The following is a 13036-nucleotide window of genomic DNA, read 5'->3' as shown; positions in this document are numbered from 1 at the left end:
GGAACTCCCTTCCCCCTTTGCACATTCTTCTTTCTCCCCCCTGCTTTACTTTTGGTTGTTTAACAATAACATATTGTAATTATTATTTAATAATAAATTATAATTAGGTGATAATGAATTAGAGTTATTATTATACGATACAATTGTTACTTAATAATAAATTCATGTGGTAGAATATATGCAACATAAATTTTACCTTTATTTATTTTTTTAAAGCCATGCCTGTGTCACGTGGAAGTTGTTGGGCCAGGGATGAAACCCAAGCTACAGCGTGGACAATGCCAAATCCTTAACTGCTAGGTCACCAAAGAACCCCAGATTTTACCATTTTAACCTTTAAGTGGATGTGTAATTCATCAATAATTCCAAATATTGTGCAAATTTTCACCACTATCCATTTTCAGAAATATTTCATCATCCCTGATAAAAGGCAGATAACAGGTCCCCAGTGCAGTCACTCGTGCTAACAGCCTGGTCAGAAAAACAAAATTTAATAAATAACCTAACTGCAGTTTTAACCTTCTGGAATTTAACCTTTAGCCATTCAACCTAGAATCACCTCCTCAGTACAGTGAGATAATCCTCCCAATAAGCCCTTCCACTTCCCTTAGGAAGGTGGCCTTGACTGAAACAACACATTCTTCATTTGTCTTTAGAAAACCTTCCTTTTCCACAGCTCAGTGGAGCTCCTTTCTGTTATCCAATTTATGAAGCATTGCCTAAAAGCCAATTTGATCTTTAAATTTACTCAGTTGAATTTCTGTTATTTAACAGATTTGGTGACAGAGGTGGAACCAAAGACTAAGGACAAAAGGAGTCATACATGAATGTGCCGGAAACTACATCCACAACGGCCACCCAGCTCTGTTTTGGATGCTTGGCCACAGTGAGTCTATTTTGACTTTTATTTGGTTTTTTGTTTATTTGTTTGTTTGCCTTTTCTAGGTCCGCTGCCCACGGCATATGGAGGTTCCCAGGCCAGGGGTCAAAGTGGAGCTGTAGCCGCCAGCCTATGCCAGAGCCACAGCCACACGGGATCCTAGCCGGGTCTGCAACCTACACCACAGCTCCCGGCAACACCGGATCCTTAACCCACTGAGCAAGGCCAGGGATCGAACCCGCAACCTCATCGTTCCTATTTGGATTCGTTAACCATCGAGCCACGACAGGAACTCCTAAATCTACTTCTTGCCCTAAGGAAAATAATAACATGCTGGAAGATGGTAAATAATGTAATGTAGATGTATGCCTAGGTCGCTGTACGTACAGCAGAAATCGACACCAACACTGTTCATCAACTATACTCTAATAAAAATAATCCATTAATCAATAAAGTCTATTTCAGCAACCCGGAATCCCCTGGTGGATCAGCAGGTTACAGATCCAGCATCACTGCTCTGGCACGGGTCAATCCCTGGCCCCAGAACTTGTGTGTGGCATGGGCACGACCCCCAAAATCTTTTTAATTAAAAAAAAAGAAAGTCGGAGTTCCCTTTGTGGCTCCGTGGAAACAAATCTGACTAGTATCCAGGAGGACTCGGGTTGGAGCCCTGGCCTCACTCAGTGGGTTAAGGATCCGGTGTTGTCATGAGCTGCGCTGTAGGTCGAAGATGTGGGTCTGATCCCGTGTTGCTGTGGCTGTGGTGTAGGCTGGCAGCTGCAGCTCCGATTCGACCCCTCGCCTGGGAACTTCTCTATGCTGCGGATGTGGCCCTAAAAAGCAAAAAAAAAAAAAAAAAAAAAAAAAAAAAAGTCCCTTTCAGCACCTGAATGACTGCAGCCTCAGCTGTCACCCCTTAGGAGCTGAAGAACCACCTGGCTGAGCCCAGTGAATAGTCCAGCCCGCGAACAGCGCTGTTGTTTCAAGCCGCCAGGTTTCAGGGCACTTTGTTGTGCAGCAATACACAACCCCAACCGTCCGCCTGGCTCATTACTGCATTCCCAACACCTAGTGCACTGAGTGCCCTGAGCGACAGCCCATCTGCAAGCCCCTCACCACGACAACCCTAGGAACCAGCTAAGGGTCTCATCCTGGCTTAAGAGCTGTACCACTTGGTGGGGCTGCCATAACCAACTACCACAGACTGGGTTGCTTAGACAGGAGCCATTTGTTTTCTCACGATTCCAAGGGGCTAGAAGTCCAAGATCAAGCTGCTGGCAGGTTTGCTTTCCCTGGAGGCCTCCCTTCCTGGCTTGCAGCTGGCCGCCTTCTCGGGGTGTCCTTACAGGGTCTCTCCTCTGCACATGCCTGGGGCTGCTCTTTGTGTCCGAGAATTTCCTCTTCTTAGTGGGTAGCAATTGGATTAGGACTCACCCGAATGGCCTCTTTTAACCTAATCACCTCTTTAAAAGCTCTGTCTCCCAGAGTTCCTGCTATGGCGCAGTGGGTCAAGAACCTAACTGCAGTGCTTTCGGGTTGCTGTGGAGGGTTTGATCCCTGGCCTGGTGCAGGGGGTTTATGGGTCTGGCGCTGCAGCTGCAGCTGCGGCTCAGATGGAACTTCCATAGGCTGTGGGTGTGGCCATTAAGACAAAAATAAAAATAAAAGCTAGACCTCTATCTCCAAATAGGTCACATTCTGAGGTACCAGCGATTAGGGTCTCAATACATGACTTCTGAGAAGACCCAAGTCGGTCTTTCACACTAGATAAGGACATTCCTGCACCGGGAAGCAATTTTCCCAAAGTCACACAGCTCAGAGGTGCAAAGCTGAGACAGGAACCCAGGCCAAGCTGGCTCCGGAGGCCCTGCCTTAACCGCAGAGCTGCACCACCTGCTGAAGCAGGAAGTGACCTGGTCTCAGCCACCACCATTCTTCCCTCGGTCTCGAAGAGGCCAAGGACTTAGCCAGAGTTAGACCCAGCAGAGATCCAGGGCCAGCTCCGAGGCCCTGAGGTCTTCCACCAAGCCGGGCACTCAGCCCCCGGCATGGCTTGTGCCCTTGACTCAGCTCCTTGGTTCGGGGCATGTGGGCCGAACTGTGCTGCCTAGTGACCTCCATGTCTCACTCAGCCTTGGAATTCCCAGGTTACCTTAAATGGCCAAGGGGGGGCTTTAGAAGCAGTGACTAAATGAAATAAGAGTCTTGAGGAGGGGAGTCATCCTGGACTATCCAGATGGGCTCCAGATGTGATCACAGGTATTCTTATGAAGGGGAGGCAGGAGACTGGACAGAAGAAAGGAGGGGAGTTCCCGATGTGGTTCAGCGGTAACAAACCGACTAGTAACAAACCCCCACGAGGGTGCAGATTCGATCCCTGGCCCCGCTCTGTGTGTTAAGGATCCAGCGTTGCCGTGAGCTGTGGTGTAGGTCAACACATAGGCTCGGATCCTGTGTGGCTGTGGTGTAGGCCAGCAGCTGCAGCTCCGATTCAACCCCTAGCCTGGGAACTTCCATATGCTGCGGGTGCAGCCCTAAAAAGACCAAAAAAAAAAAAAAAAAAAGAGAGAGAGAGAGACAGAGAGGAGGCACAGTGACAACCTCAGCAGAGAAAGATCTGAAGGTCAGTGGGTTGTGCGGGGGGAGGATGGGGCCAGTGGGGCCAGGAGCCAGCGATTGCAGGCAGCCCCCTGAAGCTGGAAAAGGCGAGGAGACGGATTCTCCCTAGGCGCCTCCATAGGGAATCCAGTCCTGCTGATACCCTGATTTTAGGACTTCTGATTTCCAGAAAGGCAAGATCATACATCTGTGTTGCTTTAAGCTATTAAGTCTGTGGGACTTTACCACAGTGACAATAGGAAACTGTCCTGTCCATACCTGCATCCACGCTGGGGCCCAAGCCAGAAAGCCAGGAGCCAGCCTTGACCTATTCTTCCCTCCACCACCCAGAGCAGGTCTGTCGATTTCTTTCTAGAAGGCCTTTTATTTTTTCATTTTTTTTTTTTTCTCTTGGGCCGCACCTGTGGCATATGGCGGTTCCCAGGCTAGGGTTCGAATTGGAGCTGCAGCCGTTGGCCTACACCACAGCCACAGCAATGAGGGATCCGAGCCACATCGGATCCCGAACCACAGCTCTTGGCAAGACCGGATCCTTAACCCACTGAGCGAGGCCAGGGATTGAACTTGAGTCCTCATGGATGCTAGTCGGGTTCCTAACCAACTGAGCCACACCGGGATCCCTCCAGATGGAGTCCCCTAGACTCCATCCACTTGCCTCCATCTGTCTCGTCCTCACAAGTTGGGCAGGTGGTGCATGCTACCATGCTGCCTCATCGAGACCCTTACACGAGCCTCCTGCTAACCAAGAGTTCAGAAACAAAGCCCCAGCGGAAATAAAAAGGTGTTTATCGGGGGCTTGTTAGTGTCACTGAGCAGGACCCTATGGAGGCCTTTCCAGAACGGACCTCCGCGCATGTCCTCCACCTGCCTTTTGTCTACAGAAAAACCTTAGTCAAAGATTCCATTTAATCAGAGAAGTGAGGAATTCCAGAGAAAAACAAAAGCAGGCAAAACAAAATAATAACAGTTTAGTCATTTGACGAAGGACCAAGGATCTTTCGTTCTTCCTCAAGAAGATATTCTGAGCCATGTCCTTGGAGCTGTTCAGCAGGTGCTGAAACCCCCACTGGGTGGATGAAGTTAACTGGATGCTGCCCACAAGCACATAGACCCCAGACCAGCTGGAACCAGAAGGTTGATGCCCCTGACACCCAATGACCTCAGCACCCACCAATCAGGGCAGTGTCCCTGAGCTGACCACGCCCTGCTCCTTGAAGACCATGACTCCTCAATACCCCCTCCGGGGGGCCAGTCCTTGGGGCGCTAGCCTGCTGGGTTCCCCTCTTTGCCTGGCAATTAAGCTCCTTCTTCTGTTTCCTCCAACTCTGCCGGCTTTTCTCTTTGGTCTCAGTGTACAGAGGCAGCCGAGATTTCAGCTTGCAGCCCAGGAGACTCAGATGCAAGGAGCACTTGAATTGTTTTCTGCCAGACTACAAAGCAGGAGAGGCTCATAAAGGCAAAAACTACAAGGTTACAGCTGGTTCCATGAGTTGTTTCTTAAGGATTATAACTGGAGCTGGCAAGAAGGGTGCTTATTAAATATGGATTAGATTGGGGTCTGAAGTGGTTGCTTGGTAACAAGGGGAGACCTTGAGACCAGGAGGCTGCAGTTGGCAGGTGTGGCTCTGATTACGGCTGGGAGTGTCCTTGGATCGGGTACAGTTAAAGGAAGTTCAAGTTCTCAGTGGTGCAGAGAGGTGTCTGACTCCATTTGTGTACACTTGAACTTCAATTACCTCATATCATTTCAATTTGTCACCACTCCTAACTGGGCTCGCTGAGCCCAGTCTTGTTTCTTCAGCTAGTAGCTGATACGATTGTTTCAAAGTACAAATCTGATTACGTAACTTACTGCTTAAGTTCTTTTTTGATGTCCGGTTGCTCTTAGGAGAAAGGAACCCAATTCTTTGGTTTTTATTTTCTTTTTCTTTGTCTTTTTAGGGCCGCATGTGCAGCATATGGAGGTTCCTAGGCTAAGAGTCAAATCGGAGCTAGCCTATACCACAGCCACAGCAACACCAGATCCAAGCCGCATCTGCAACCTACACCACAGCTCACTGCAATGCTTGATCCTTAAGCCACTGAGCGAGGCCAGGGATCGAACCTGTGTCCTCACGGGTGCTAGTCAGATTCGTTTCCACTGAGCCATGACAGGAACTCCCAGAAACCCCGTTCTTATGGGGGCCCCCAGTCTGGTCTGGCCCTGTTGACTGTTCCATCACACTTCGCCCCCAGGTCTTTGCACGTAGTATGCCAGGCTCCTGCCTCAGGCCCTTTATCCCTGCTGCCCCCCTCTGCCTGGGACACCTACACTCATTTCTGATTTGCCTTCTGAAATATTTAAGATGTGCAAATATTACAAGGAACAATGAACACCTGTCTTTTTTTTTTTTTTTTTGGCCATGATCGCGACATGCTGAGGTTTCCGGGCCAGGGATTAACCCTGCACCACAGCCGTGACAGTGCCAGATCCTTAACCCACTGAGCCACGAGGGACCTCCCCCAAACATCCCTGTCTTGACCATTCAGTTCAAGAGCACAGTGTCATCAATTTAGGGGAAAACTGCTAATTACGCCTCCCTGATAACACCCTTCTCCTTGCCCACCAGAAGCCACCGATACTGCAATTGGGGGCTATTTTACTGCTCCCACTTTCCATTAAATTTATACGGTACTTGCTTATAAACCCAGCCATCCCCAACAGTCATGTGCTTGTTACTTAACGTTAGATGAAGGATAACATCCCGAATGTAGGCTGCAGCCTGCTGTGGTTTTCTGATGGTAAGTTGTGGGGAGGCGTTCCTGTCGTGGCTCAGCAGTTACAGCTACAGCTCCAATTCGACCCCTGGCCTGGGAACTTCCATAGGCTGTGGGTGCGGCCCTAGAAAGAAAAAAAAAGAAGTTGCGGGATTCTCCCTTTAGAAAAGTCCTGTCCCCTGCTGTATAGCATTCAATTCTACCCACATGGCACAATGTGTATCTTCATTCTTCCGTTAATTACCAGTGTCTCTATGCATAAAGAGCACGTGCTGGGGGGCGTGGGGTGGGTACATGACCAGCCTCACCAGGCACAGGTTCAGCTGCCTCCCAGGACAGTCCTGACCGAGTACATTTTCACCCCCGGGTGTAAGAGGGCTGTTGTTTCGCCTCCACACCAACAATCGGTATTGTTAGATTTCCAAAATGCTGCCAATCTGATAGGTGGGCAATGCTGTCTCGTTGTGGCTTTCATTTCATTTCCGGCCATTTAGAGCTACCCCAAGCACCATTTTTCAGCTATCAGATGGGCAAAGATAAAATCCGTTGCTGATGCTGTGTTTGCCATCGGAAGGAAGCGGGCACTTTCACAGGGAGTTTGCGGGGGAGGGAGGGGGTGTCACTGGCCCAGCTCCAGGAGGGGCAACTCTAATAGGAAGCTTGCATTTCTGTGTCTCCCTGTCTCTGAGGTCAGGTGCAGAAAGACTGTACATTCTCTCTCTCTCTCTTTTTTTTTTTTTTTTTTTTTTTTTGTCTTTTTGCCTTTTCTAGGGCCGCACCCGTGGCAGGTTTCCAGGCTAGGGGTCTAATCGGAGCTGTAGCTGCCGGCCCTCACCACAGCCACAGCAACGCCGGATCCTTAACTCACTGAGTGAGGCCAGGGATCGAACCCGCAACCTCATGATTCCTAGTTGGATTTGTTAACCACTGAGCCACGAAGGGAACTCCACATTTATTCTCTCAATGCCCATTTCCACAATGCGCGGATACCTCATCCCAGGCTGAATATTTTCTCTCTTATTCTCCCTTCCCCCTCCACCTCCCACTCGCAGGAGAAATCGCCAAAGCTTTTCCCAGAACACAGGAGTTGCTGTTGCTTTATGTGCATACAGGAGGGGCTATGGGGGACCTGGCTGCTTCTTAAACAGACTTCCTTTTTTTTTTTTTTTTTTTTGTCTTTTGTCTTTTTAGGCATATGGAAGTTCCCAGGCTAGGGGTCGAATCGGAGCTGTAGCTGCTGACCTATGCCCCAGGCTCAGCAACTTGGGATCTGAGCTGCATCTGCCACCTACACCAGAGCTCCCGGCAATGCTGGATCCTCAACCCACTGAGCGAGGCCAGGCATCGAACCCACGTCCTCATGGATACTAGTCGGATTCATTAACCACTGAGCCAAGACAGGCACTCCTTAAACAGACTTTCAGTCAACTCATCTTATAAGGAGAACAGACTGGTGGTTGCCGAAGGGGAAGGGGTTGGGGCAGGGATGGTGTGGGAGGCCAGGGCGAGCGGATGTGAGCTATGATACGTGGAGGTGACAAACGACAAGGGCCTCCTGCAGAGCACAGGGAACTATAGTCAGGGTCCGGTGATAAACCATAGTGAAGAAGAATACTTTTAAAAAGAATGCGTATATATATATATATATATATAAAACCGAATGATTTTGCTGTACAGCAGATATTAAAATTGAGACAACACCATAAATCAAGTATACTTCAATTTAAAAAAAAATCAATTCATCCTATTTCTTCCTTCTCCCTGCCACTGTAGCTCTTTCAAATAACTCCTGCAGGAGTTCTCCTGTGGCCCAGCGGGTTAAGGCTCCAGCATGGTCACTGCAGCAGCTTGGGTCACTGCTGTGGCGCAGGTTCCATCTCTGGCCTAGGAAATGTGGCCAAAATATATATAAATATACACACGCATGCACACACACACACACACACACACACACACACACACACACACACACATACATGAAAACAAAGCACTATAGTGTTATATTCCAGTTAATAAAATGTGCTGTTTAAAAAACCCCCTGTAACTTGAGGACATTTTGCTGCTGAAATTGGCCGGTTCTCAGCTGTCCATCTCTTCTAGGTTATTTTTCTCAGTACTGCTGAGACCTTCGCCACCCATCCGTGTGTGTCCCTCTTCCCAAGCCCTGCTGCTGTCGCATCCTCATCCCTTCTTTCCACCTCATAGGAGGTAGACATCCAACAGTCCCTTTTAGAGAAAACTAGAACAAACCTGTGAGGTTGGATTTGGACTAGAAAGAAATACAGCAAGTACGTGCCAACAATCACGGTCCTTTGTATTCATCCAAAGGAGTCGAAGATGTATATTTATGCGAAACCCACACACGGGTGTTTCTTGTCGGAGACCACTGCACAGCTGAACCATGCGGAAGGCAAGCACCTGCTGACTCTGAGTTCTAAAGTGCAGGGTCTGCTGCAAAGACGTGATGCATAAACTGCTAGCCTGTGAGCAGCTGCACTATGTGCAGCTAGAGGTGTGCACCAGTGCTAAGAGTGTGGTCGTGATTCACAAAGAGGTGGCTTCGTCATCGCCTGTGCTGGCTCCTGCCCACGATTCTACATTTGGCACCTTCCTTAGTAAAAGTCGTGTGGACTAAAGCCTCGGCGCCTTTGTTCTGCAGCACAGAGTGCCTCCCGGTCCCCCACTTTCTAAACGTAAGTCTTGTGTGTTCTGTTACACTGCGCAGTCCCTCCTCCAGGATTCCCCGTTGCCCTGCAGCGCTGGACAGGCAGTTTCTATCTATTGGCTTTAAATGCAAAAAGGCTGAAACGTGGAGGCAGCCAAGATATCCTTCAGCAGGTGAATGGATAGAACAACTGTGGTCCATCCAGGCAACGGGCTGTTATTCTGTGCTAAAAGGACATGAGCTATCCAGCCATCAGAAGTCATTGGAGGAACCTTAAATGCATATCGCTAAGTGAAAGGCTAAGAACTGCATGATTCCAACTATACCATCTTCTGGAAAAGGCAAAACGGGGGAGGCAGTAAAAAGATCTGTTGTGGTCAGGGGTTGGGGGAAGGGAGGGAACAGGCAGAGCACTGAGGATTTTTAGGGCAGGGAAACTAGTCTGAAAAGACACTTCACTGGCAGATACGTATCATATATATCTTGGTCCAAACCTATAGAATGTATAATAAGCGTGAATGTTCATCTAATCTCCAGGCTTTGGGTAATAATAACATGGATGCAGGTTAGACTGTAACAAATGTGCCCCTCCGTGGGGGGGAGGGATGTTGCTAATGGGTGGAGGCTGTAAGGAGCAGAGATGGGGGCACAGGGGAATTCTCTTTATGTCTTGCTCACTTTTGCTGTAAACCTAAAACTGCTCTAAAAAGAGTTGATTTTAAAATCTGTGTTCACTCTAGCCTGGGAACCTCCATATGCCGTGGGTGTGGCCCTAAAAAGACAAAATAAATAAATGAATAAATAAAATGTATGTTCGGTATGTAGGTTAGACCGTTCTTTTGTTTGTTGCCTGGTTTTTGTGTCTCTTCTACGTCTGTGTATTGAGAGGGCCTGGAAGCAGCAACACCTCACGAGCAATGAGCACACCCAACACCCACATCTTGGCTTCTAAACACCATTTCCACTAAAAGGAACCAGGGACCCTTGCAGAGACGGCTGATTCCCAGGCTGAGGCAGAGAAAGACACAAAGTGTGCCTAGATCATCTTGTGCTGGAGACCAGGAAAGCATTCAAAGAAGAGTAGAGAAATGTCAAAAGGACATAGAAGCCAGCTTGAGAAAGCTCCTCCTGGCCAAACCGGAGACAATTTGAGCATCAAAATCATGAGAGTAAGATGTTGCTATAACCCATCAAATAAAATAGGAAGCTGGACCACCCCTGATGTGACCTCACAATCCCCAGAGGGTCCGAGGGGCTGCTGCTCTTCTGTCTCAGTTACCCCAAGGCAACATGAAAGAGACGAACCAAAAAAGTCAAAGGCTCTCCCACAGTCCACTCCCCCATCTACTTGCGGTGACTTCAAAATAGATCCACAAATGGCGATACTCTCATCCATCAAAGGTGGATGTCACCCTTCCCCTACTCTGCCCCCGAATCTTGGCTAGACTTCAAGAACTTGCTAATAATTGACAGAAGGGATGGTGCCCGACTCTTGTGTGCCTCTGCTTTGCCCATGAAATATGTTGAGACCTGAGCTGCTATGTAAGGAATTTGATTACTGTGGGGCTGCCATGTCAGGAAGAAGCTCAAGCTCTAGGAGGAGGCCACATCCAGGCACTGGAGTCGGCAATTCTAACCCTTTAGTCACTGGAGTCGGCAGTTCTAACCTCTGAGTCAGTGGAGTCCAGCCACCTAGGTTACACGTGGCCAACTCGCCTGCCAGCTGAATACCTGAGTGACCCGCAAGGAGCCAGAGAGTCTTCAGCTGAACCGTGCTGGAGCTCTGGACCCCCAGCATCTGTGGGTCATAATAAAACAGTAGTTTCAAGCCACTGAGTTTGGGGCCATTCGTTACAGGGAAACAGGAAGCAGCACACTATGGCAGAGCACCTCTTTGTCCCTGAGCGCGTCTCAACATTTTGTTGGTCCTCAGATCCAGATTTCTTTTTTTCTTCCAGTTTCTCCAAGGTTAAATCTGAGGAAGGGAACCAGCAGCTCATACTAGTTCATCACTTTATCATCTCGTGTGCGCCGCACTTGTCACCTGTGAGCCGAGGCTGGGTCGCTATTAATCTGCTGTAATCCCACAAGAGGCCACGTGAGGGCGTATTTCCCGGCTTTGGCCAGAGGCTACCTGCCGTTGGTGTCTATGCTTGGTTTCCTGGACTGCTTCACAAGGGTGGATCCAAATCCCCATCAGGCCTGAAGAAAGGCCTGGGGTTAAGAATTTCCTGAGGAAAAAGTTCCTCCACCCGGAGCCCAAGCCCTAAGGGACAAGTTTCCTAGGTGCGCCTGGGTGTATCAACCAGCTTTTTTTCCTGCCATGTTCCTCCACCGAGGATGTAGCTGTTCCAGGGACCAGGTTCGATGCCTCTGCTTCTCTTCACACGGGCTGGCCCAAGCCCAGCAGCTGTTAAAAGTACAAGGCCCGGGGAGTTCCCTTTGTGGCTCAGCCGTTAAGGAACCGGACTAGTATCCATGAGGATGAGGGTTCGATCCCTGGCCTTGCTCAGTGGGTTAAGGTTCTGGCACTGCCGTGAGCTGTGGTTGTAGGTGGCAGACATGGCTTGGATCCTGCGTGGCTGTGGCCAGCAGCTACAGCTCTGATCAGACCCCTAGCTTGGGAACTGCCATGGGTTTAGCCCTAAAAAGCAAAAAAAAAAAAAAAAACCCCAAGGCTCAGGGTCTCTGGTATCAGCAAATTCCACTGGGGCAACTGTGGTTTGATGCAAGTTCTGCAATTTGGGCCCAGATTTCCCATATTCTCTCAGGGCTCAGCTCTACATATAAAAGCAAGTTTTATTTATTTTTTAATTTTACGACTGCACCCCATGGCATATGAAAGTTCCCAGGCTGGGGATCAAACCCAGACCTCTGCACTGACCAGAGCCACTGCAATCGGATTTTTAACCCATTGTACTATGATGGGAACCCCTATTTTTTTTTTTAATTTACTCAAATTTTAATTATTATTATTTTTATTGGCTGCACCTGTGGCATATAAAAGTCCCCAGACCAGAGATCAAACCCATGAGTTCGAAGCAGTGACAAGTCTGGATCCTTAACCCACTGAGCCACCAGAGAATTCGGGGATGTCTTATTTGTAGCACACTGCAAAAACACCAGTCTCAGGGAGTTCCTGTCGTGGCTCAGTGGTTAACAAATCCGACTAGAAACCATGAGGTTGTGGGTTTGATCCCTGGCCTTGCTCAGTGGGTTAAGGATCCGGCATTGCCGTGAGCTGTGGTGTAGGTCACAGACGTGGTTCGGATAGATCAGTGGCTACAGCTCCAATTCGACCTCTAGCCTGGGAACCTCCATATGCCGTGGGAGCGGCCCTAGAAAAGGCAAAAAGACAAAAAAAAAAAAAAAAAAAAAAAAAAAAACCCACCACCCACCAGTCCCAGAGTCTCCTTCAAAAAACACATTCATTGGAGTTCCCGTCGTGGCGCAGTGGTTAACAAATACGACTAAGAACCATGAGGTTGAGGGTTTGACCCCTGCCCTTGCTCAGTGGGCTAACGATCCGGCGTTGCTGTGACCTGCGGTGTAGGTCGCAGACATGGCTCGGATCCTGCGTTGCTGTGGCTCTGGTGCAGGCCAGCAGCTACAGCTCTGATTAGACCCCTAGCCTGGGAACCTCCATATGCCGCGGGAGTGGCCCAAGAAATGGCAAAAAGACAAAAAAAAAACAAAAAAACAAAAAAAACCAAAAAAAAAACATTCATCTAACGGCATCATTCTCTGCTTACTGGCTGTTGAATAAAGACCAAGAATCTTCCTGTGGTTTAAAAGCTCAGCTTCCTCCAGTCCCTGCTGGTACAGCACTCACCACCCTCAACACCCCTATCTCTCTCCGCTCTAGGTGGAAAACAGAAGCTATCACACTCCTTAGTTATTAAACAGGCTGGGCCTTTGCAGATGCTGTTCCCTTTGCTTGCAACTCTTTTCCACCCTCCCGGTTTCACCTATTTACCCCTTCAGGGCTTGGCTCAGGCTCACTCATCACTTTCTCAGGGAATCCATGTGACCTCCCCTGAAACAAGGTCAGACAGGAGTTTCTGTTGTGGCACAGCAGAAAGGAATCCGACCAGCATTCATGAAGATGCAGGTTC

The 13036-nt window shown here is 48.9% G+C and overlaps 1 long non-coding RNA gene across 2 annotated transcripts; it reads left to right on the top strand.

Annotated features, from left to right (window-relative positions):
* The first annotated feature begins 587 nt into the window (after positions 1-587).
* Positions 588-9757, top strand: LOC110261007 (uncharacterized). 2 transcript variants are annotated; one of them, XR_002344690.2, is made up of 2 exons: positions 588-886; positions 8357-9757. It is a non-coding gene; the product is annotated as an uncharacterized LOC110261007 (long non-coding RNA). The 2 variants fall into 2 exon arrangements; XR_014806382.1 differs by having other exon boundaries at positions 7448-9757.
* The last annotated feature ends 3279 nt before the right edge of the window (positions 9758-13036 follow it).

This window comes from Sus scrofa, chromosome 6 (genome assembly GCF_054392235.1).
Source record: "Sus scrofa isolate SSC_HxYL_T2T_F1_AM1 chromosome 6, Sscrofa_HxYL_maternal_Yorkshire_Landrace_v2.0, whole genome shotgun sequence".
Lineage (NCBI taxonomy): Eukaryota > Metazoa > Chordata > Mammalia > Artiodactyla > Suidae > Sus > Sus scrofa.
The sequence above is the reverse complement of the archived record's forward strand: the minus strand, read 5'-3'. Positions and strand labels throughout refer to the sequence as shown.